This window comes from Seriola aureovittata, chromosome 11, assembly GCF_021018895.1.
Source record: "Seriola aureovittata isolate HTS-2021-v1 ecotype China chromosome 11, ASM2101889v1, whole genome shotgun sequence".
NCBI lineage: Eukaryota > Metazoa > Chordata > Actinopteri > Carangiformes > Carangidae > Seriola > Seriola aureovittata.
Window position 1 is genome coordinate 15,554,390 of NC_079374.1, and position 23,454 is coordinate 15,577,843.

Sequence of the window (23,454 nt, forward strand, 5' to 3'; positions counted from 1 at the left end):
AAACAATTGCTGTGTTTACTCAAAGCAAAGAGTGAAAACACTTTTATTGCACTACTACAACTAGTTCAAAGGATACACTGTAAATAAAAATACACGGTACACGGTAAAAGGTGCAGAGTTTGGGTCTTTGAGTTCCCTTTGAGTTCGACAATGTCAGTAGAAAAATGTCATTTTAACCAAAATCATTGTGATAAAATATTTTTTGCATTAAGTTATACAATAGGATCAGAATCCATATCGGAACAAGTGTCCTGAATGCAATTTGGTCCAAACCCTGCTGGGACAAAAAGGGTTGAATTAATTACAGAGCGGCCTGCTCTTGTGGAGTCGAATAGCATGTATAGGTGCATCTGATAAACTGCTAACTATATGTATCCACCAACACCTCTAAAATATGATGTGTAAATTCCCTAAAAATGGTCCAGTAGAGTTATGTGTTGTAAATCAAGAGGTTCTTGTTCATTCTCCCTCTAACAAAGTGACAAATTAGCCGAACAATAGTGTTTGAATTCTTATTAAAGTTGATTAATTCATACCATTAGTTGATCGCACAACAGCTCATAAAATATACTAAATTAATTTCTTTACTGTGATTAATACATGAAACACTTGAATTAACATCAATAAATCAATTTGTGAATCAATTACATTATCATGTTTAAATACAGAGCTAATAGTGTACATTAACTAGCGGTGTAGAAGTGGTCATATATCATTTGGCACTGCAAAGAGGAGCATCCTTAAATGATCAGCGATGAAAGAGATCCAACTCTGACCTTAATAGGTCCCAATACATTTTGCATGACGTTGCTACTGTGAAACAAGGGTAAGTTATCTACCAGCAGGATTCAATGTAAGCCAAGCTCCCTTTAATCTCAGATTCATTATATAGGACTGATTATGCTGTTCCTATCAAATTAGTTACAATTAGTTGCTGAAACATGGTAGTGATATCATGAGCAAAGCCTGGGCAAATAAGCCATGCCAGATGCAAATACTGTAAGAGCGACAGGACTTCAAATAATTCAAATCATTTTTGTATTTCAATTGTTAACACAGATCAAAGCCCATTCTACAAATCCTACCAGACCTACTTTTCCTATATACTATACTGCAAGTTGAACTCATTCTCTTTTTTGTATATTTAAACATACTGTAGATAAAGTAAAGACACTTCAGACAAGACGCATCATCCAATTTAGCACTTGGAAATTGCCTTGTATAAGTGACTGCCGGCTCCAGTATGAATAAGCCAGCTATGAAAGGCATGTCATGGCTTCTTTCTGGTTTCACTGCAGAGAGCTACAGACATCGCTGCTCCCTTACAGGGCTGCCGCAAAGAGGTGTGAGAGGTCTTCTCAACCAGCTGTTGTGTGGATCAGTCAACAGAGTTAACGTGACACACTTTGTAGAGAATTACACCTCTACCACAATGAGCTTTGTGCCTATATGGTCTCGCTAATAAACCTGGACCTTGTAATGGCTGTCTGATCACTCAAACGTAGGAGCAGCAGCAACGAGAGGACAAGGAAATGTCATCCAACATGGATAGAAAATGTACCTCCACCTTTGTTTAAGGTTCATATGGGCTGAGTTTGATTGGTTTCTGTGTTTGTGCCAAGGCCTGGCTTGTTAGATGTTCTATGGGCACAAGACTTGACTGTTTTTTTTAACCACTCAGCATACTTAGAAATCTGGCTCTCCAATGTAGACTGACTTTGTGAATGAAGCTATACTATAAGTCTATCCTTAAGGAGCTGTACTGCACCTGACCTAAATAGAGGAATAGTACATGGAGTTGCACAGAAGTACTCTGACTAACTATTGAATAACTATTGAATATAACTATTTGAATGGAACTATTGAATAACTATTCAAAAGCAATAGAATGCAAAAAAAATACAGACACAAATAAAGGAATGCTGACTATGTTCTATATCTTTGTTACTGTTAACAAATGTAGTGAAAAGACCAAAACCAATCATGCATTAGTCTGTCTCTCAAGTAGTTTCTGACTTCCCAATGTCTCTGGTACTGAGACCCATTCCTTCCTATGGAAGACATGAATCTATACCTCCATTCATGAAAAGGCTTTATCATTTCAGCTTGGTGCTTTTGGCCATCATTTTTAATCACAGATTTGGTGTGTGCTAATGAATATTTACAGGATGTATGCATATCTGGAATGAGCTCAAAATAAACTGGCCATGTTCATTGTAATGAAGGAATATGTCACCTAGTAGTTTTTGGACAACAATGTTGTTAGTAAGATCAATACATTGTTGTGTCTTAACAGGATTTGATGACAGTAACAAAAATATTGAGTATCATCAGACTTAACTTTTAAATGTCCTCGTGATTACTATATGTCTTTTGTGGAATAACATTATGTGCATGACAATAATGATCAATAATGCAAGAGTAAGTTTCATGTGCTGATTAATTTCATTTTATGCCATCACTGTCTAAATGTTCCTTTTTGTTGAAGTGGACTTAAAATAATCTAATAACAAGCATCTTAAAATCTCCAGGGCCAATTCAATGCTGTCTGTCTTAACTACAGATGTTACCGCCAATGGCTCTTGTGTCTTCTTCCAAAGCTGTTCCCATCGGCTCAACTGATGCATCTTATGATACCATAGGCATACTTACAAATGCATTATTGAATCAAAATGCTTACCAACTTGAAACAATCCATTATTATAGAAGGGGCAGAATTAATTCCTTCGCTTGCACCAAGAATTGCTTGATGCCTCAGAAGATAATATGCCATGTAATTCTTTTCACCTACACAAATGCGATGACATACAGTATGTGCTTTTTTTTTTTTTTTTTTTTTTTTTTTTAACTCTGATAACCACCATTAATTCATCAAGAGTAAATAAAATGTTTAGTTGGGAAGGGACATTAATTATCACATTCATCTGCTTGCTGTTTCCAAACTGGGCTATAATGAAATGTGCTGTAATAGAGATTGCTCTTGGGGAGGCAAGCCGTTTATGAATTGCTAGAGGTGCAGCAGCTGCCTTCCCCCTTGAGAGATAGAAATTTATGCCGTATACCCCGCTGATTGTTGAGAAGGTAAAGAACCAATAGCAGCATGTTCAGAGGTTTAATTTAAAGTGTGTTTCTCACTAGGCTGCTCACAACACTTAATTAAACTCTGCTGTTTTGGCAATGACAAATGCTGTGGTGCAGGAGGAAGCTGGGCTGCTGTGACTGAGAGGCTTTTGTAATTTCTTTCATGTGCAGCGATGGCCAGATCCAGGTCAGAAACTGTAGAATTAAAGAACTAAACAAGATTTAGACATGGGGAATGGTAGGGCAAGGGGGTGGGCGGTTACAGTCATTTCTTTCACAGGAATACATCTATTTTTCTCTCTCTCTTTATGTCCTCTTTTCTCATTTTTGGAAAGTTTTGTCATAGATTTATGAGGGTCGAGCTCCTGTGCCTGGTTTTCTGCACTTATTGCCTTTCACACTGTCATTTCCTAAGGCATGTGTCTGCTTGATGGAGACAGCATTTTACTGAAAGGTATGATGAATAAAATGAATTGCAGGTTCCTGCACAGCATATTGTTCCTATTATTTCATAACGGTCTGATCTTTGTATTAAGTCTCTTAGCATGACTCTTGATTTGCCAAACCATATTTTCACCAAAGGAAGCATTAAGTTTAAAATATGCAACTAAGTGTGAAATTTAACTTCAGAGGTCTAGCACACCAGAACGTCAAACTCAGAGCAGTCAACAAACTGACAGGGAGTGACTAATAGCTTTTTTTTTTCCTGGGTAGAAATCCAATTCATGCCAAACAAAAATCTTATTTTGTTTCTGTAATGGTATGACTGTATTACTGTGCATTTCATGAGAACCATTTAAAAAGGTGGAGCCACTCTAGCACATAGCCACTGCAGATCCCTGCATGCTGCTGTGTTATGAAGTCGCAGAACTCTGGCTATACTACCAGGAAATAACCACAAAGATGCCTGCGAGGCACAAACAGGAGCTGGAGCATTTCATTCAATAATGTAATCCATACTTTTAAGTAAAAGACCTCAATTCTTATGTCCTTCTTTTATTACTCGAGTGAATGGTACCACACATTATTTTTCCGTCACATGCCAATCTTTTTTGCACAGAGCTTTATCACAACTGTATAAATAAGCAGTGGTTTTACTGGCTGTGTAGCCAAGAAAATAGACAGTCCTTATGTTCAGTTTGAAAAGGCGCTTCCCACGACACAATTACTGCCACCATTTAAACCTATTTTAAGGGTTGCATTCGATTTGATGTAACCTTTTATCACACTTAAATATTTCCTCTTGTCATAAACACACCTGCTATTAAAATTTCATCAACAAATCTGTATCATATTGACAAACCTACACCCTGTCAAGAATGTAGATTTATTTATGTCTTAATTACAGGGGGCACAGATGGCCATTTACATTGTACTAAGCCAAACTGTGAACACTAATCAGTGCAATACAATGCATGGAGAAACTGTCTTCATTATTATGTAAAAAAAAAAAAAAAAAAAAACTATATATCAGTACATTGAAATTTAGTAATTCCAATGGAGTTGAAAAATGTTTTGGCTTAACCAGATGATTGAATAATAAAAATGCATGTGCATATGCATGTAGAAAAATAACATAGTATTTATCCTGTTTTATATAGGGGATGCAAACAGCTCCATATGTATTTTGGTGTTCTGTAAATGCCAGGGAAACACAGCAGCATCCGTTGGAGTTAACGGTGCAGCACTTTTGTGTTCAGTAGCACAAATCATTAATCATGAGGCCGGCCATATTCTTGTAGTGCCTGTGCTTTCATTACTGGGCCTAATTAAACAGTTCTGTGAACTGGAATCTCAGATTCCTCTGTTACAGATTATCATTAATTATGGTGAAAGTGCTCAGAGATGTTGGACTCAATTATATTCTGCTCAACCCTGGCAGCGGGGTGATTCATTGTTCTGAGCACTCCACAGCCGTACTGTCTCTGCTTATCACCAACCTCCACTTTTGTAAATTGGGCTCTGCCAGCCAACAAACTAAGAATTATGTGCTGCTTTTTTCATTACAAACATGTTGGAGGAGCACAGACCAATTAAGGGTGGGATATTTTGTGTGGAGTGATGAGGCAGGCATTGGTGCAGGGAGATGGGGGTTGGATGGGGGGTACTATAGGAATGAGCTCACCATGCTGAAGTTGTAGCTTTCTTACCATGTGTGGTGCAGCCCTCCACCAGGGCTGTTGATTGATTATGTTCAGCATATTTCCTCAATATCTTAAAGCTCTCAGTATTGTAATGGTAAAATTAGACTTCTTACTGAGCATTACATTTTTATCTCTCTGCCAGTACAGATTTCCATTGTCCTAGAGGAGGGTTTAAATGAAGATTTCTATTATACTGGGAGCTGTGAGTGTGTATAGCTTGGGGGGTGGTGTGTTAACTTTTCATAATGTTTGTGTATGACAACTTTTTATGCAGCTGAACAATGTCAATATTACTTCTATGGTCTTATGTAGGGTACTGGGGGTCTGTGATGGAAATAGTGTGTGAATGAGATTACTGGCCACCTTTTTTTAGGGTCAGGGAATCGAGAGGAAAATCTGAATCAAAGAGAAGCGGAAGTTTGAATGGTAAGCTTAGGCCTTAGCGGTTTGCACAATTTCATATGCCACAGTAGGTAGTGATTTTAATATATATGAAAATCAGCCAGAGCTGTGTGCAAGTGTCTCTTATAATATCACCAGTGGGAGATTTTCACTGCCTTACAAAGCAGGACTGTTTTCGTTTCCCCTCACTACAGTGTTGTCCCAGTACGACTCAAAATAAGATATCTGTCTCAGTTCCATTGCTTTAAAGAATTAACGCCTTGCAGTAAAAGGGATACATACATCTGAGAGGAAAACAAAGGAATCTCAAATGTAAAAATTTTACTTTACAATATATTTGTTTCTCTCATAGTTCCTTAAACTATGGTTGGTCTAATCCCATAATTCCCCTGGCAAAGGAGCAAAAAATTGTATTTTTCCTTCTAGTGACATAGCGCCAGCTCATTGAAAATGTAATACACTACTTCCAAGTCACAGGTCAGCTGGCAATCTGAATTTTAAAAGGACTGTGAATAATATTCTGTTTTATTTTGAAAATGAACTTTGTGGCCCCCATCATGAATCCAATATATGTCTTAATCTTCTGGGCTCTTGAAGCCCACAGCTCTGGAAGAATACCTTTGACTCCTGAACCTAATAAGGAAATCACTTGTTTTCTCATCCGTCTTCCTATTTTTTATAGGGCCTGACACAAAACAGTTCTTTAGTTGAAAAGTAATTGATGAAGCATAAAATATGTGTTATATAATACTAAGGCATTTCCTCATCTGTTCTACATACATAAAATGACTGTGTTATGCAAGAGGTCTGAAGCACTAATACAACAAAAAAATTTTATTATTATATTATTATTACACATTTATATAAACTAGTGTTCACAATGTATCCTAGATGAAAAGATGAACATCTGAGCATTTACTGTTACTCTGAACTGAACATGGCTGACAGTGGCAGTGAATTTAAGCGTTAATTACGTACTAACCTTTTCAGAATGGATATTTAGACAAGCTGTGTCCTGCAACTCTGAATGTTCAGGAAATGAAAACATCCAACGACCAATCAGTATCTACTCACATTAGCATAGTCTTTTAAAGCCCAATGCCCCAAAACATGCCACGGACACTCTCCCCTATTTATCTTAAAATAGCCACTTAACTTTGACTGACACTAATTCTTACTACATGTAACTGTAGAAACCCTTTCATTTCCCCCTTCTGTCTCTGTCAGAAAATTACAAAAGACAGAGTTTGTGATGTCCCCAGTGTGCAAATCTCCTTATTCTGTCAGATTACAGCATTTGATATGACGTAGTGAGGCATTCTGGCCTCACATGCCTGCCAGAGAGAAGGGACCTGTCAGCAGCAGAGGGGAGCAGTGCAGATCATCACTCTGACTGATCCACAGGCCCAGAGACTGTCATCTCCTCCGACTGTACAAGTCAACACAAATAAAAGTGAGGAAGCAAAAGCCATAATGGCTGGGAGAGATCCAGGCTCATTGTGGCCATTACTTTTATTCAAACCTTACAGATGACATGATGTGAAAAATGAGCCTGTGTCTAGTCGGGTGCCCATTAGTGAGTGAGCACATTATCTCCCCTTTTTCACATTGAATCTCCTCCCTGCATGCAGTGGCAGATGCTCCTGAGGAGTCACTCACTTTTATGGGCTTTTGACTGCCGTACTCTTTTAAATACAGGGGCCTGCACCAGGCAGAGATGACGTATGGCTGTCAGTGCTCTTTACCTCACTGACAGATGCCTTCAGTGGATTCCTCCTTAAACCTTCTCTCTAAAACTAAGGGGGACAGCTAACCTCTTCTCTCACAGAGCAGACAAGCATGCATCAAACTGATTATTACAGCAAAGGGGGTGATTTCTAAAAATCTTTATTACCAGACAATTACAGTGCAATTTACTCAAGTATAGACTAAAGGCAATCATGAAATACAATTCCCCAAAACCCTTAAGAGTGATACTACATAGGGAAAAATTAATAAATACATAATCTATTATGAGAGTTATTAGGAGAAGATAACTGTAAATTTGGTCAGTCATAAATTATTCACATTAACATCACACAGTATTAGAACGTTATACTTTTTTTTACTTTTTTTTTTTTTTTTAAATACTCTTTAATACTATTTTGAAAAACACTGAATCTGTACCCCTCTTTCTAACACCCCGAATAGTCTTTAAAACACCTCCCCCAGCTGATGAAGGAAAATCAATTACTTTGTCAAATCACTGTGTTCCTGTCACATTGTTGTGGCTGAAATTGACATGATGACTAAGTGCTTCCTCTGTGCTTTATTAGTCTATCTAGAATGCGAGAAGTTCACAACACAACACCAAAGAAAATGTACATTTCAACTAATATTTCAACACATATACAGCACCCAGACTTACTTCCTGGTAAAATCTATAGTAAATGAAGCAAAACAATTTAGAGCAATTTTAACTTAAATTTGTCATCACCTTCTTATGTTCATATGTAATAAATACAGTCGGTTTTCCCCCTTCCAATGTTTTCAGTGATTGTTGGAGTCTAGGTTTAAAATTACCCAGCTGAATAATTAGAAATGTATAAATATATGAAATAAGAAACTAAGAAACTGTGAAGTAGCAAATCAACAATGACATCATAAAACTGAGAAACATGTATCCCGTGGCCAGTGATGCATCAGGGTACAGTGTGGTACAGTTAAATATTCAGCAGCATGGGAACCACCAAAGAAGCTTGAGCCTATTTTAAAAAATAAAAAATACATTATTCTACAATAAGAAATACATTTTGATGCAGTGCTACAGAGCAAAGCTCAGAGGTTGTGGTTACTGACAGGGACTCTTGGCTTCTCTCAGGCATGAGAGTGAACCAAAGCCGCTTGGTTCAATCTAATCTCTGACAAGAAACAACAAGCCTTTGGGACACCCCCGCGGTCCACCTCTACACTGCACAACATCATAAGCAGCTGAACTCAGGGGGTTAAATCTACTGTAGCTGTCAGGGGAGAAATAGGTTTCCATTTTACAACTTCAGTGGCAGAGAAGACCATACAAATGCTCCTCTATTTCCCTCACTATTGCTCACTCGTTTGAATCCCTCTCCTCTCTCTTCTGCTCCTGTCAGTTTTCCCTCAGTACACACACTCAAGGGGTTCCCTGGTGACTGCGTCCCATTACTACCCTGAGACGGCTGCACAACAGAGCTCAATGTCCCCAGTGATACCACTCAGTTCCCCACATTCCCCAGTCAAGCAGAGTGCAGGACAAACAGGGTACAGTGTTTGAAGTGCCAGCACAGTTTTAACTCCACCTCTTCACTTCTGTCTGTTTAAACTTCTCATCTAATTCAAGCTGTAAAAGAGTATCTAAGCAACATAAGCTCATGACTACCTAAAAGGTCTGGATGGCTCTGTACTTTGGATAAGAATTTAAATAATAGTTATTCTATAGGGACAAACAATTTTACTCAAACTGGTACCACACCCATCATTCAGGATATGTAAAGTTACTGATAGGATGAGAAAACCATTAAAAAATAATTTAAGTTATTAAGTTGATAAGTTAACTTTCATTTCACCAGAAATTCCACAATGTTCTTGCAGAGCAAAGCTTACTGAAATACCAAGTTTGTTTTTTTCTTTCTTAGTTTATTTAAGTTCCATGTACATAATTATACAATCAACATAGTTCTGTATATCAGAGCTCTTTTATTATTTCAAAGTACTGTTTGCATTTGGGGCATATTACTGGCTTTTTGTAGGTATATCAAGATAGGCATTTAATATTCCAGCATAAAAATGCCTGACGTAAAACAAGAGTCTCATTAGATAGTTTAACCACCAAAGAGCAACTACATGGTTAATTTTCACCTACAACAAGGCATACTCAGTACATATCTTGATTGCAGTTGTTATGTTTACAAGAAGAATATTGGCCAGTATGTCATTATTGCATTTTATAAACTCTCAGTTATCAATACCACTTTTTTTAATCTTGAAGCAGTGAGGCTATAGTTTAAATTTTATTCTTATAAATATTACTTATGTAAATAAACCTTTAACAGAAAAAACTAAGGACCTTACATGCTATCTAGTGGTCATCTGTGTGCATCAAAACAGCCAACTAAGACATTAGAGAGTCACAACAGATTACAGTCCTAATTGATTTAATTGTGGTGGTGGGGTGACCATTTTATTTAGTATATGGCCCCATACTGTGAATTTCACACTACTGCGCAATGTTACTAATATCCAGGTAATGCTTGAGTATGCACCATAGAATATACGGTATAATAGTTGTATTATGACACTCGTAAGATGTGTTTAAAGAGACTGTAGCTTGTTCAAGTGGTTATAGCTCTTGCCAGTCTGTTTCGCTGTCAGTGTTTATCCAAATATACAAAGTTCCTATGATTCCACAAGGATCTCATGCATGATTGTGCTAATCACCTGACACACCTGATTTCCCGATTCATTTTCTCCATTCATCTTGAGCAAATGTAGCGACAGCTTGCAATCTGTTTGTTTTAAGTTGTCAAAAAGGAACCAAAGGCATGTATCAACATGGAATAAATGCTACTGCAAGATGTCACCAGCTGCACATGATATGATGAATTACAATCATATGTTAATCAGCCAGAGTTGCAGTAATGGGTTGTTTACACTGCATTTCATCACAAACCTTCTTGGACTGTTTTCTCATACACAGATACGGATTCTTGAGCAGACAGGAGTACACTACTGTTTAGAATGCTAATAAACTGAAACTTTTTTCTTTTTGTTCGCTTTATTTTGTTTGTTTTCCAGCAGCATAGGAACAACTAAAAATGCATTCACTGAATGTATGAAATGAAATGTGTCTTCAATGAAAAATTAACTGAGTTTGTGATGCGATTCTAATTACTTTGTTTAAATCTGCCCGGATGTTATTGTTGTTGTTACATACATCTATGTGAGGAGACTGCTGCTCCCTGACAGTATTGGAAACCTCAAAGTATTTTTGTCATTACTCACTGCATTTCTCTCTGGCACGGATGCAAAATCACATAATATGTGTGGATGTGCGCACGTGTGTGTGTGTGAGTGTGCACATTTGCGTGTGTGTGTGTGTGTGTGTGTTGTATGTAAGGTTGGCCACAGAGAAAACAGCAGTAGGTCCAGCAACAAGGTCAATACTAGCGCAAGCACCTTTCTTATTTCCCCAGCCACCCACAGTGTTGGATCCTGCAGTTTGTCCAGCAAACTTACTAATGACTGGAATAGCCCTACTGCTTCGCTATTGTTTTCCTTATCCATAGGTGGGTGAATGTAGAGGATCTAGGAGGTATTTAAAGTAATAAACTGACACATATATGAGAATACATGCATGATCTGTAGCCCAATATCTAGATGAGAAAATCAATATAAGAGCCTTAAAATAAATAAAAAAAATCTGTGTCCCTTCTCTATATCAGGCCTGATCTTTTCTTAAATAAAATTTACAAAATTATATTGAGACAGAAAATAATAAGTTAAGTCCAGTGTAATTTTAAAACTAACCTGAAATTCCTTTTTTTAATAACTTCATAACTTCGAAATTTTGTATACGCATAATCATTATAATCAAACTTGTGTTCAATGCAATTAACTGTGCTCTGCTATAATGCATTACAGCATGCACACCTCTCCAAATGTGTAAACCACAAACATCATCTATTTTTTTCTTTTTTTTTTTTTCTTTAAACTACAGTATTCTTGGAATAAGTTTGGACAACAACATTTTGTAGATGCAACGCAATATGAGCATGTCATCACAACATGATTCAAGTGAAGGGCAGTGAACTATAAGATTGAATTTTTGCCCAGATCTGATGCAAATGTCTTGACAGAATGCCCAAGCTTAAATAAAAGCATTACCCAGGCACTCATACCTCAGTTAGCAGTTAAGTGGGTAGATTAAGAGTGTGTCACACAAAAAAATAAAATTAAAATAAAAAAACACCTGACACCTTAGTCCTGTTATCTTACCTGCATCTTATAACCTCCCTGAGTCATCTCAAACATATATTGAACATGAAGTATATTGGTAAAGGCACATAAAGTTTTCAAGCCTCAGCTGACTTGACAACTTTGAGGACGTGATAAATTGTGCTCAATGAAAACAGCCATATCTTCAAAGAGATTTATTAAATAAGTGAAATTGCAAATAAGGTAATATTTTTATGAAATTAGAAATGAAAATATAAGTAAAGTAATTATTACAGTATATGAGGTATGTGGAGGGAGGCTACGGTCGCTAAATAAATGAGAATCAAGAGTAAACAGAAACATCACAAGCACAGACACACTTATAAACTACGCTACAACTAAATTGCTTCCACACTCCATGGGCTCAATATGCGATTTAAAAGAGCCTGGTGGTGGCAATATTCCTCTGATATGGTGTTTAGTTTTAATAGGAACCCTCAGCTCAAATATGAGCTGACAAACACAGCAAGACAAACACAGTCTCTCTCCGGCAATGAAATATACACTATCAAATAGACCTGTACCTTTTTGAATCCGCTGTGTGGGTGAAACTAAAGCGCAGAACAAACAGCATTCTGATATGGCTTTGAGGGTGATAACAGCGTCTGACAGGGTGGAGAGAGCAGGCTTTGGGCTCGGTGCGAAAACACAACCCGTGATTGACATGATTCCCTGGCCTTAGAGAAGTTTACCTTTTAATAAGAGCTCAGAGAGGCCCTCTCAACAACCTGGCCCAGACTCTCACAGACAGAAGGCAATGGCTGGGGAGGTGTATGTGTGTGTACTTAGGTGTTTTAGGGTTATTTGTGTGTGTGTGTGTGTGTGTGTGTGTGTGTGGTGTGTGTGTGTGTGTGTGTGTGTGTGTGTGTGTGTGTGTGTGTACAAGCATGTGCATTGATGCACATGTGTGGAAGTGCATGTGTGTCTGTGCCCACTTGTAGCCGATTTCAATCAAGGATTTCAGCCATGCCCAAATACCCCTTCTCTTTTGGGCCAAGTTGTTTGAAGAAAATGAGTGGATTCAGGATCAAGAGCCTTTCTGGAGGAATTTAAGTCTGTTTGAGGATTATGACTTCTTCATCCTGTACAAAGCCTGCAGAGAGAGCTATATGCTAGCCCTTGGAGGCCAGGCTTACCAATGCATTCCAGACGGCGATATAGAAGTGATAAAACCCAGGAAAGACATCACAGGCACAGATCTTCAAAATAAATAAGGAAGTTGAAAACTTTCCAGTTTTACTCTAGAAGAACAGTTATCTTATACTGTAAGAAAATGCATGTTGCGGTCATAAGAGGATACATGAGAAGGTAAAGTCATTTCACTTAACATCAAATAATGCCTATGAAGATGTTGCTCATAAGCTAATAAAAATAATTGCAAGCCTGCTTAACGCCACTGAGAAATTCTACAAACATTTTTCTGTACTTCTGACTCATGGTTTTCTGTGCCTGCCAGTGTTCGTTTCCCTGAACTCAACGAACTCCAGCAAAAGCCACACCTCCTTTCATCTGACTTATGAATTACAATTAGCACACCAACACATCCCCTGCCAGCTCTGATCAGCATCTTCAGGTTTCAACCATACTTCCTGCAGCATCGACAACATGCCTGATCCGTTTCTGAGAGATGTCACCACTGACCTAGCCTCCACTGAAAAACCGAAATGACTGCTATGGCCGCTCTACAGAACCTTCATTAGTCACACAGCTGATGAGTGATCTATGTCAGCAACACAGCCTGCTAGGTGTGGACCATCTCCAATGCTCAAATCTGTCATAATTTACCCTGTTTACAACATAACCTGGAAGCAAAACAAGAAATCAATACAAAATGGGGACAAATTACTGTAAGTGTCAATATTTAAGACAGCTGAGATAAAGGGCTCTTAGCCCGTAATAGATTCTTCCTATTCACCTTAAGCTTATTGAGCAGAGGGTTCGTCAGTTGCTGATAAGACCATTAGTTAGTTGTTGATAAAACAATTTAGTATGATTATAAGTCTAAATAAAACAAATGGTGGATGTTATCAGATAAGATCAACATCCAGCAATTACACTGCAGTTACACATTACAGTATGTTCTCTGAAAAGCATTTATGCCCTTCAATTTGACAACAACTTAAGTGTAATTCCTATAGCCTGCCATCATTAAGATTGGAGCATGTAAAGTGAATTCTTATGCTGCAAAATCTATTCTGTCAATCCTGCAACCCTTCGGAAGTGGATCTGCATTCAGACACCACATTACCCCTGGCATAATAGAATAGGAGCATTTAACCTTTTCTTAACTAATCTGAAATCTCCTACCAAGAATCATGGGTATCACCAATAACTTTATTCTATTGTTAAGCCCATTAATGTATCATATAAATGATTAAATTCATGGAAATATTCTGGGCTAAAAGGTTGTTGTTATGCAACATGTTATGGTACCCAACAACACTTATTAAATTCAACACTTCTAAAAAGAGACAGACACATTGATCTCAGCAACCTCCCAACAGTGTGCGAACCTTAAGAGTGCCAGCTTTGTTGAGAAGGTTACGGGACTTTGTTTGACCCGAGAGCAGTACGACTCTTGGAACTGGGGCTCTGCTGTACTTCACACTTATATCTTTTGTTCTTGATCAAGTGCACCCATCCCCATACAAAATGCAACCAAAAAAGACAGAGCGAGGCGATCATCCCGGGCAAACGAAGCCATGAACGAGCAGGAAAGAGGAAGTAGCATCTCCTACAGACAGTCACAGCAGGGGATGGACTAACTATAGCCACATCAATGACTAACTCTCACAGCAAGGACACCTCCCTTCACTTTGAAAATAAATAAATTAAACAACAAAGGGGGACACTGACATTCACTGCCTTTCAGTTTATTGCACCAAATAACTGCTTGTCATACGTCCGGCACAGGATCATTGTTGAGTTCATTGGCCAGTAAGACAACACTCAAATGAAGAAACATTTCAAGCACAAAGTTCCCTTCCCAGCAGGAATGATGATCGCTATATGGATTTGTAGATGAGGCAGAAAAAGTTCCCTCATCTACTGGCCTAATATGGTCATTCCAACACAGGAGGAGACACGTCTTTGTACTTCTTCATGCATTACACACACAATCAATAATGGAAAAATATACACTGCGAAAGGCCTTAGTCGCACTGCCTACAAGCAGCATTGATAAATGATTTTGTGCCAGTTATGACAGCAAGGTGCATGCAGTGAAGAGAGTGGAAGGCCTTTTTAATAGTGCAAGGAGAGAATTAAATCAAACCCAGGAGGGCCTCCACTGGAAAGGAGAGATGCTGCATCTCTCTGCTCTAAATCACAGCTCTACTTAAGCCCGGCCCTCTCTTTCCCCATTTTTCTACATTATCAGAGGAAACCTGTCACTGCTGTCTATGGGAAAGTTTACAAATCATGATTTATCAGAGAGAGGATCTCTAAACACCTGTGTGAGAAAATAAGCATCCCCTGCATTATTATTTATAGGCCAAAAAGTTTTTTAGTCTACCTTTAAGTTAAGAAAGTATCTAAAACATACATATACTTATTTTTTACAATAAATGGCTTATATTCTATAAATATAGGAAAAATGCTGATCATATACACAATATAATTACTATTTTCAATATTGCCTCTGTGTACCTATGTAATTCATGTGCAAACAATGTGCCCATTTCAAGCCCTCAGTGTAAAACCCTGCACAACACAGTTCCTTATTATCCCAGGGTAGGAAAAATAAAATAAAAAAAGCAGCTGAAAAAGGAGTGAAAAGTTTCCAAAGGTCAAAAATTAATCAAACTCATTACCTGTGGAAGACAAGGATCCAGGTTGCTGCTAACTCGTTTAGCAGATTTTTAACCTCTATTTTCTTTTCAAAGGGCTGGAGATTCCCAAAGGAGCAGAAGTCCATGACTCCTCATTTACAACTGGATAAGTGAGTCATAATGATCCTCATAGGCCTGCTGGAGACACAAACATCACAGTTTTTAAATCAGAAACAAAACACTGCATACGGAAAATTCAGATATAGAGACAAACATCATTCTATCAAGCAGAACCCAGTTAAATAATGTATTATATTTTTTTTAAACCTGAGACTTTATATGCCTCAAGAACCATCAACCACAACCCAGTTTCAAGCCACTTTGTGCAGCACAAACAGACAAAGCCACACCAGCTGGGGAGAGAAAATCCTTCTTACTGGCCACCAAGGCCAGTTGCTACCACTTTATCCAGTAAATACTGCAGAAGAAAGCGACAGAGCGAAAGCTGTATAAGGGGAAGAAGTGATAGGCACTCAGTGCACTGTCTTGTGTCTGTTCCTAATGCAGAACTTTCTCAGGGCAGGAGCTCCTTATCGAGGAGACACGCCGATGACAGAGAGGCAGACGGTTGGAGACATAGGCCTGAATAAGCACAGAGCTTTTTTTGCATTGGAAATATATTACGTTAGGCAATCACTATTGAAGATATTTTCAAAATACTTAGCTGTCAATGGAAAGCCATGTGTAAATACATGTTGCTGGGTGGAGAATGTTGTCACATCATAAAACCAAGTATATAATTAAGATTACATCTGTATGCTAACTGTGAAAATATGATTCAAGAAAAACAGTGATTAAACAGATAAAATACACACAGTTAAATGTTGTGTTCATTGTACATTAATCATTTACATGGCTTAACATGTTAAGATAATTTGCAAGTATTATTGATATTGTTGACTTAACATTTCAGTTTCATATTTTACATTTTTTACAGTACTGATTTGAAATAAGGAGCTATAATTAAATTATTCTAAAAATCAGGATCAGTGTGAAACGTTTTTTTCCACAGGGAAAGAGATTCAAGACAGTGTTTAGGGTCATTTCTCATGCATAAATAGCTGTGAGCCTAATTTGAGATGATTTGGGTTGTTAGGTTTATGGCCTAAACATGCCAAATGTTTGACAGTAAAATTTTGACTGTGCACAGAAATGTAAAGAGGCCGCTGCGATTGGTAAAAGTCTCCACATGGCAACACAGTAAACTGCTCATTAGATCTGATAAAACCTACACAAACAATTAACATCTTACGCCATCTCACTTTCTGTTAAAAAGTAGGCTCTTTATAATAATCTGAATGTCTTCATTTAACAATTAAAATCAATGCAAAATAAAATAAAAAAATTTTAAAAAAGGAAATAGCTAACACTTTAAATACTAACCTGCATTTTAGCATGTTAGACTTAGACATAAAAAATATTACGTTAACTTGTATTATCATTACAAAATGTGTTAAACTTGAGTTATATTTTCCCCACAAGAGAAAAAAAAAAAAAAAAAAAAAAAACACAAAAAAAGACAAGAAAACCGTTAATGCTCTAAGGGTAGTCCAGGCTGTAAATGTGCACAATATTCCACATTATATACATGTCATTTCAGAGCGCACTCCAAGTGACACAGTGTCAAATCTGTGTGACAGATTTAGGTGAACGCTGGTGAAGGGAGCCCTGCGTGGGGAGAGCGGCTTAGGGCTGACTCAAGCCGCCAGTACAAGATCTCCAGCAGGCAGAAAGTAGCCCTGCTCACCGCGGAGCTGCTGCCTGTCCAGCCCACCAACACCGACAGCCAAGCAATAACCTGACACCATTGCCATCTTCTGACTATATTCACACACGGCTCTTTGTGTCAGCTTTTTGGGGATCCATACTAGGTTACAAGGCATTTCATTTGCTGAGAGATTGACAAGAACATAAAGCAAAGGCACAATTTCAAAATGGTGCAAGCACCAGTGTCAAGTGAACTATGCAGAAAAAAGAGGATATGAACATTTAAACATATCCAATAATCTGGAGACTGGGTTTATAAACTAAGTGGCATATAGAGTTTTAAGTGATGTGAATTGAGACATTGCATGAGAGACATATGTAGAGGCTTCATATTTGGAAATATTATTTTTCTTTATTTTTAATGTAATGTCTCCCTCTTTTGGTGGATGCTGTAGAATGAAAGAGACAGCAATCTATAAAGACAAGTAACCTTTGGATCAGAAATCCAAAACAGGAGGATTTTTATCATAGCAGACCTTTATTTGTATGTTGATTTAAAAACTGTCTCTGAGTTTCTGTAACTCTCAGAATGGCCAGGGTTTTTACATATTATAAGTGAATGCAGTGAAAACTGAATTCATATTTAAGTATTTCATTGTTACCTAAAAATCATGGGGACCTGGGGGCATTTTAATTTAACATGTGATGAGATGTCATTGTTTTCTTGAGTTTGATCATTTTGGTTTAACTGAAGTTGAAAGTGTGATTTCACTGAGAGCTGGATGTGGGTACGTTCATTGTGAAATCTGGGAGCTCCCTGACATCTAGTGGAAAAACTCCACACTGCTACTGGAGGAGCGCAGGTCTGCTCCAATCCATGTGCAAAGTTTAAAAAGGCCATAGAAATTTTGCATTTCAGTACATATAGTATAGATCAAATATTCCTACGGACTATCATTATTTCCATATACCACTTATGGTATAAGAGTTAAAATGCAAGTTTTTGGATAATTTGGATAAACAGATGCTTAAATGGGGTTCAGATACTGTATATCATGCAATAAGCCCACAGTATCCACATGGTAGATTTCATGTACTTTATCTATTGTAGATTATGGATTCATGAATCTACTTTCTACAATTTCTACTATCTTCAAAGACAGTTAGCTCAAGTGTGCCATAGGCATAGATTATGTTGTCCTACGCTCTGCTTGAATGACTGTTTAAAGGATACACAGCTGCCCAACAAGCAGCCAAGTGTCCAATTAACTTTGAACTCTTGCAATTTGGGCAGTATGTGTTAAAAGGGAGCTCCCACACAGTTCTTTCAATATTGATGTAAATCTACTCAAAATAAAGCTAAGACTCAAGCTGAACCACTGTCAGTATATGGACTGTATATTGTACAGATGTTGCTTTCTTCTGTCCACATCTTAAGCTAACATAAACAACTTAAGAGAACATAAACTAATTTACCACAGTGCCATAAGGTCCAAACCTTTCCAATCTGCCAAGCAATATACTATAGTCAGAGATGTTATAAAGGACTTTGCTGTATTCAACAATATTGAACACAGCACTACAGCTACGTAGGACTGAAAGTTTGTCAGAATCAATACATAAATCAATATAAGAGGTGACACAGTTTTGGAGGATCGAAAATTGTGAAATTAATTGAGGCCAAGAAGTTGCTAAGTGGAGGTTGGTTTATACAGTATGGGCCAATAATTGTTAATTACCGAGCCATCCAGGTTATAGGCTTAATAAATGTAATTTTCACAGCCTTTTGAAAATGACCTGAGAGAAGAGAGCAGAGCTGCTGGCTGCCAAGCAGATAAAAAACATTGTTTTAAAAAGCTCAGAGGCCCAGTATTCAAAGCAGCATGGGAAGGCCCTGGGTATAGTAGGCTTACATTTGTAAGCAGTGGAATCAAAGTGTGTCATCTTACCTAACCAATTCAAAGTTGAATATTCAGGAGACAAGGGCATTTTTATTTAATAAGGAGGCACTGACGAATTGTTAAAAAAAAAAAAAAAAAAGAAACTACAGTGACTAAAATACTATGACTGGCATCATCAGTAGGAAAATCCCCAACAATATCAAATCAAAATCGCTGTAAATTGCAAAATATTTTCACCTTTAATATCTAAAAATATCTTACTTTAAAGTAAACGATGGTCTGAACAGGTAATAGGCCGACTTATCCACTTGAGAAGGATGTAACTAACTAAGAGCTAACACTTAACTAGCTAGGTAACTAACTTTTGAGTCTCATGCATCTGGTCACAGAGTCAAATACAAACTTAGCTAACTTTAAAGAGCAAAGCAGGTCGTTCACCACTTCACACGTCACTTACCTGCCGTTTTTAATTTCATATCCAGATCACTCAAGGACTCCTCTGTCAAGCTTTTATCCAGCTGGGAAAAATGTTCCGAAGAAATTTCCATTTTGACATAAGATGCCTTAGAGAAACATGTAGAAATCTAACCGTCTTATATACCGTCTGTGATTTTGACCGATTTTGACCCTAGCTTTCAAAATATGACCCGGAAGTGGCTTGGAAAATGCGTCACCGAAATTTAAATAGCCTTGTCAGGTTTATTTATTTATTTATTTATTTAAATTATATTTGAAAAATCAATGGAAATGTCACTTACTGACTTATTTTTATTTATATTTTATATGATCATTTATTTCTGCTTAATGTTCTTGGTTTGTTTATGTGTCCGTTTTACTCTGCTGGGGGGTCATAAGGACATGGGAGATGGAGGTGGGTGGATTTTTGATGTCTTTTGCTTGTATTCAGCTTTCTTGATCTCTTGCTTTCTCTTTTTCACATTGATAGTCAAACTTCAGTTAGTTCAGCATACTTTTAGCAACTCCATTCCCACACAAATATTTGGCTTATAAAGCAGGAGAGTCATTTAGCTGTCTGAATAACTGACACTTCAACTGAATGTTCTAACTGCTTTCACATCAGCTGAACTTTTTTTTACTTTTCAAAACTTTAGTTATGTACGAAAAACGAGGAGTTCAAAGTCCATTCATTATGACTCCTTTTAGAGTTCAAATAAAATGTAGGCTCTTTTAAATATTGAAAGTCTGATGCTTTTTTGTTCTCCACATATGTTATTAAAGTGTTATACTGTTTGGGGGAGGTTTGGAGCCAGATTATTTCAATGTGTGGAAGTGTAATTTTCCAAGAATGATCATGGTTGATATTACTATCCAACTCACTGAACATAAAATATAACATCATATCAAATACATTAATCTGTAGGCCTATATTAATACCCATCTGGTAACTAAGTTTTGCATATCTGTCCAGAAAAAATTTGAATGATCACAGTAAAGTACACACATTCAGACAGCACAGTGCAGTATGCAGCATTCAGGTGAAAGCACTTTACAGCATTTTCCCCACTGAAGAAACTTTTCTCATCTATAAAGGTCTCTGACAAAGAAAGAGATAAGTCCGGAGCACAGGCAAACAGGGGACCATTGGAACTACTGCCTCAAATCTCGGTTGGCCAGTGGGCCATGAAAACATCAATAAAGTTTTTGAGGTTTTTCGTGCACCAGTCCCAGCCAATAAGTCCAAGGCTGAATTTCTTTCCCAATCTAACCGTGGATCCAATACTGGTCTGGCTTGACTGACATGGAGAACCTACGAAATGCCAAAGGGCTGCAGCTTGACATGGATCAGGCTTTTCTTCTCCTCAAAGTGTAAGTAACTTGATGGGTCCATAATGTTACGTGTCTGTTTTCAATAGTGACCGGCTACAGAAGGCATGATAATGTTAACTAACCTACTCTTACCCATGTTGCTAATGTGTGTGGCATGTTGCTATTGCTAGTTGGCTTACTACCAGAATTGCTGTGGCGCATATCACAGCAATGCTAGCTTTGTCAGCTAATGGTTGTGGCTAGATTGTTTTTGTTGGCTCTTATTTGCACAGGGTAACTTTATTCAGTTGTGCTTCTTGTTGTGTGTTTGCTGGCCGCTCTCACTGCACTCTGTAACACCTTGGTGATTGAGAATGTAATACCTAGTGGCAGTGACGTTCATTTACAGAAGCTTTAAAGACTTACTGGTATTGTGATAGAATTGCAAACATGCAATACTGTATAGCACAAAGCTCAAACTACTTTGACCCACTTGCACCTGGAATCCGTGGCTAAAAGTCTCTCTTCTCCGATGATAAGCTACCGTTATTGATCGCACAAGAAACAAACAGGGACAGTCTCCCTTATTGGAGGTCTTGATTTGCTATTCAGCCAATCACTCATGAATCCCATTATTTAATTCGTTTGAGGGTGCTGTTTTCTGCTACCCTTTTACATCCATTGATTGTATTAGATGGAAGCCAGATCAGGAGAAAGCTAGTTTTGAATTGGTGTGTATTGCATGACTAGGGCAGCACACATGGGGGAAGAGAATACAAAATAGACTTATTTTGCGGTTAATTTCATTCTGTATAACATCATTTTACTTGATACTAAGAAATTCATTCACTGGCTTATTTCAAATGTGGCTGGTGGAGCACCACAAGTGTGCCCTCTAATGACCACCACTGCTGTAAACAGAAAAAACCTAAATCAAATCAATATTTGGTGTGACTTACCTTTGTCTTTTAAAATAGCACCAAGGCTACAGTTGCTTAGGATGGGTCCTTACTGAGTGAAATGACCTAGAAGTATCTAAGTGGCAGCCATGATAACAGCTGGTTGAATTATCGAAATGATAAGGAAAGGAGCTTCAGTGCTTCTTATCTCCTTTAGCATAGGATACACAGGACCTTCCATTACGAAAGGAAAGGAGAAAAAGCTGTTTCACAATTCCTTGCTGGAGCCACATTTTCAACAACACACAATTTTAGTTTTACCACAGCAGACCCACATAAATGTGGAGACAACAAAGCACCTGTTTTATGCTTGTGATACAATCCAAACTCCATATCCTTGTATGATTAGCTAAACTCCAAATCCATAAATATAGATTTCCTCTCTTTCAAATTCAGTGGGGAGCAATCGTGAAGAGTAAGTATATCATTTTCATAATCATAATAACAATCTGTACATACATCTTGGTTTCAAAACCCAGCTCACTGCATGAAATATTTAATTTTCTGTACTTAAGGAATGCATAAAAAAAAGTCAAAAAACTATATAGCCTACTTATGTTTGAATGTAATCCATTATGGCCCTTACTTAGTTCCTTTTTTATTTGAATGGCTCAACTCTTTCTATTTGTATATTTCTTTCATGTACTCTTATTTCAACATTTCAATTCTATTCTTATTATGTTTGTGGTTAAATATCATCCATGTGATATAAATAAAGCTGGTTTTAAAAAGAAAAAATCCTAGTGAAAGTGCAGTTGGATTCTCTCCGCAGTGCGGTTGTCTTCTCCTACGTCCTTATGAATTCTCCTTCACATCTTTCCTTGACCTTATGACATTTTCCATCGATGTCAAGGAAAGTGGTTAGGACAGGAGATTATTTTGACTTTTCGACCACAGCCCCAGTCTCCTAGCTACACCCATGGACAGTTTTTCAAGGTAATTGGTTGCTGCAAACATTGAGAACTTGCCAGTTCTTCCATGGACATAGGCTGTTTTCTGTCTTCTGCTTCTTCATGTAATCCCAGACTGACTCCATGATGTTGAGAGCAGGAATCTGTGGAGGCTGGACCATCTGTTGCCAGACTCCTTGTTCTTGTCACTGAAGATAGTTCTTTATGACTTTATGGCTGCATGTTAGGGGTCGTTGCCATGTCGCAGATTGAATTTGGCTTAGATCAGTTGCCTCCCTAATGGATAAGAATCTAAACATCTACAGTGCCTAAAACCTTTGCACAGTACTGTAAATTCATACATGCTTTACATACATATACAAATGCAAATTTCAGTAGAGCTACATGAACAGCCATGCTGTCATCTAGATCAGAGGGCTTTATCCTCTGAGAGCATGATTTTGTTCAGAAAATGTATAATTCATTCTGTCAGTGGTATTTTGACTTTTTTCAAGTCTGCAAAAAATTGACCTGAGCCTAGCTCCACAGTAAAGGTCAAGAGGTCATCAAAAGTATTACAATTGATCTTTTAAGGACCATTTTTTTCACAGCAAATTTATTAAAACTATGTGTTTTCACATTATCTTATTAAGAACCAAGATGTTGAGAAAAATTGTGACCGCATGGTGGCACTAGAGAAACATTTTCAAAGCCATCTAGCTTAAACATTGGATCAGGCATTACAATGGTGTTGCCTTGTCTCT

General features: G+C 37.7%; 1 long non-coding RNA gene across 1 annotated transcript in view; it reads right to left on the minus strand.

Annotated features, from left to right (window-relative positions):
- The window catches only part of LOC130178136 (uncharacterized), an 86,603-nt gene extending 66,924 nt beyond the window's left edge, over nucleotides 1–19,679 (minus strand). Inside the window, exons 1-2 of the long non-coding RNA XR_008829111.1 lie at nucleotides 19,532–19,679; nucleotides 15,449–15,604 (exon numbers count right to left, since the gene is read on the minus strand). This is a non-coding gene — a long non-coding RNA (uncharacterized LOC130178136). The remainder of the gene's footprint in view (nucleotides 1–15,448; nucleotides 15,605–19,531) is intronic.
- Nucleotides 19,680–23,454: the final 3,775 nt, after the last annotated feature.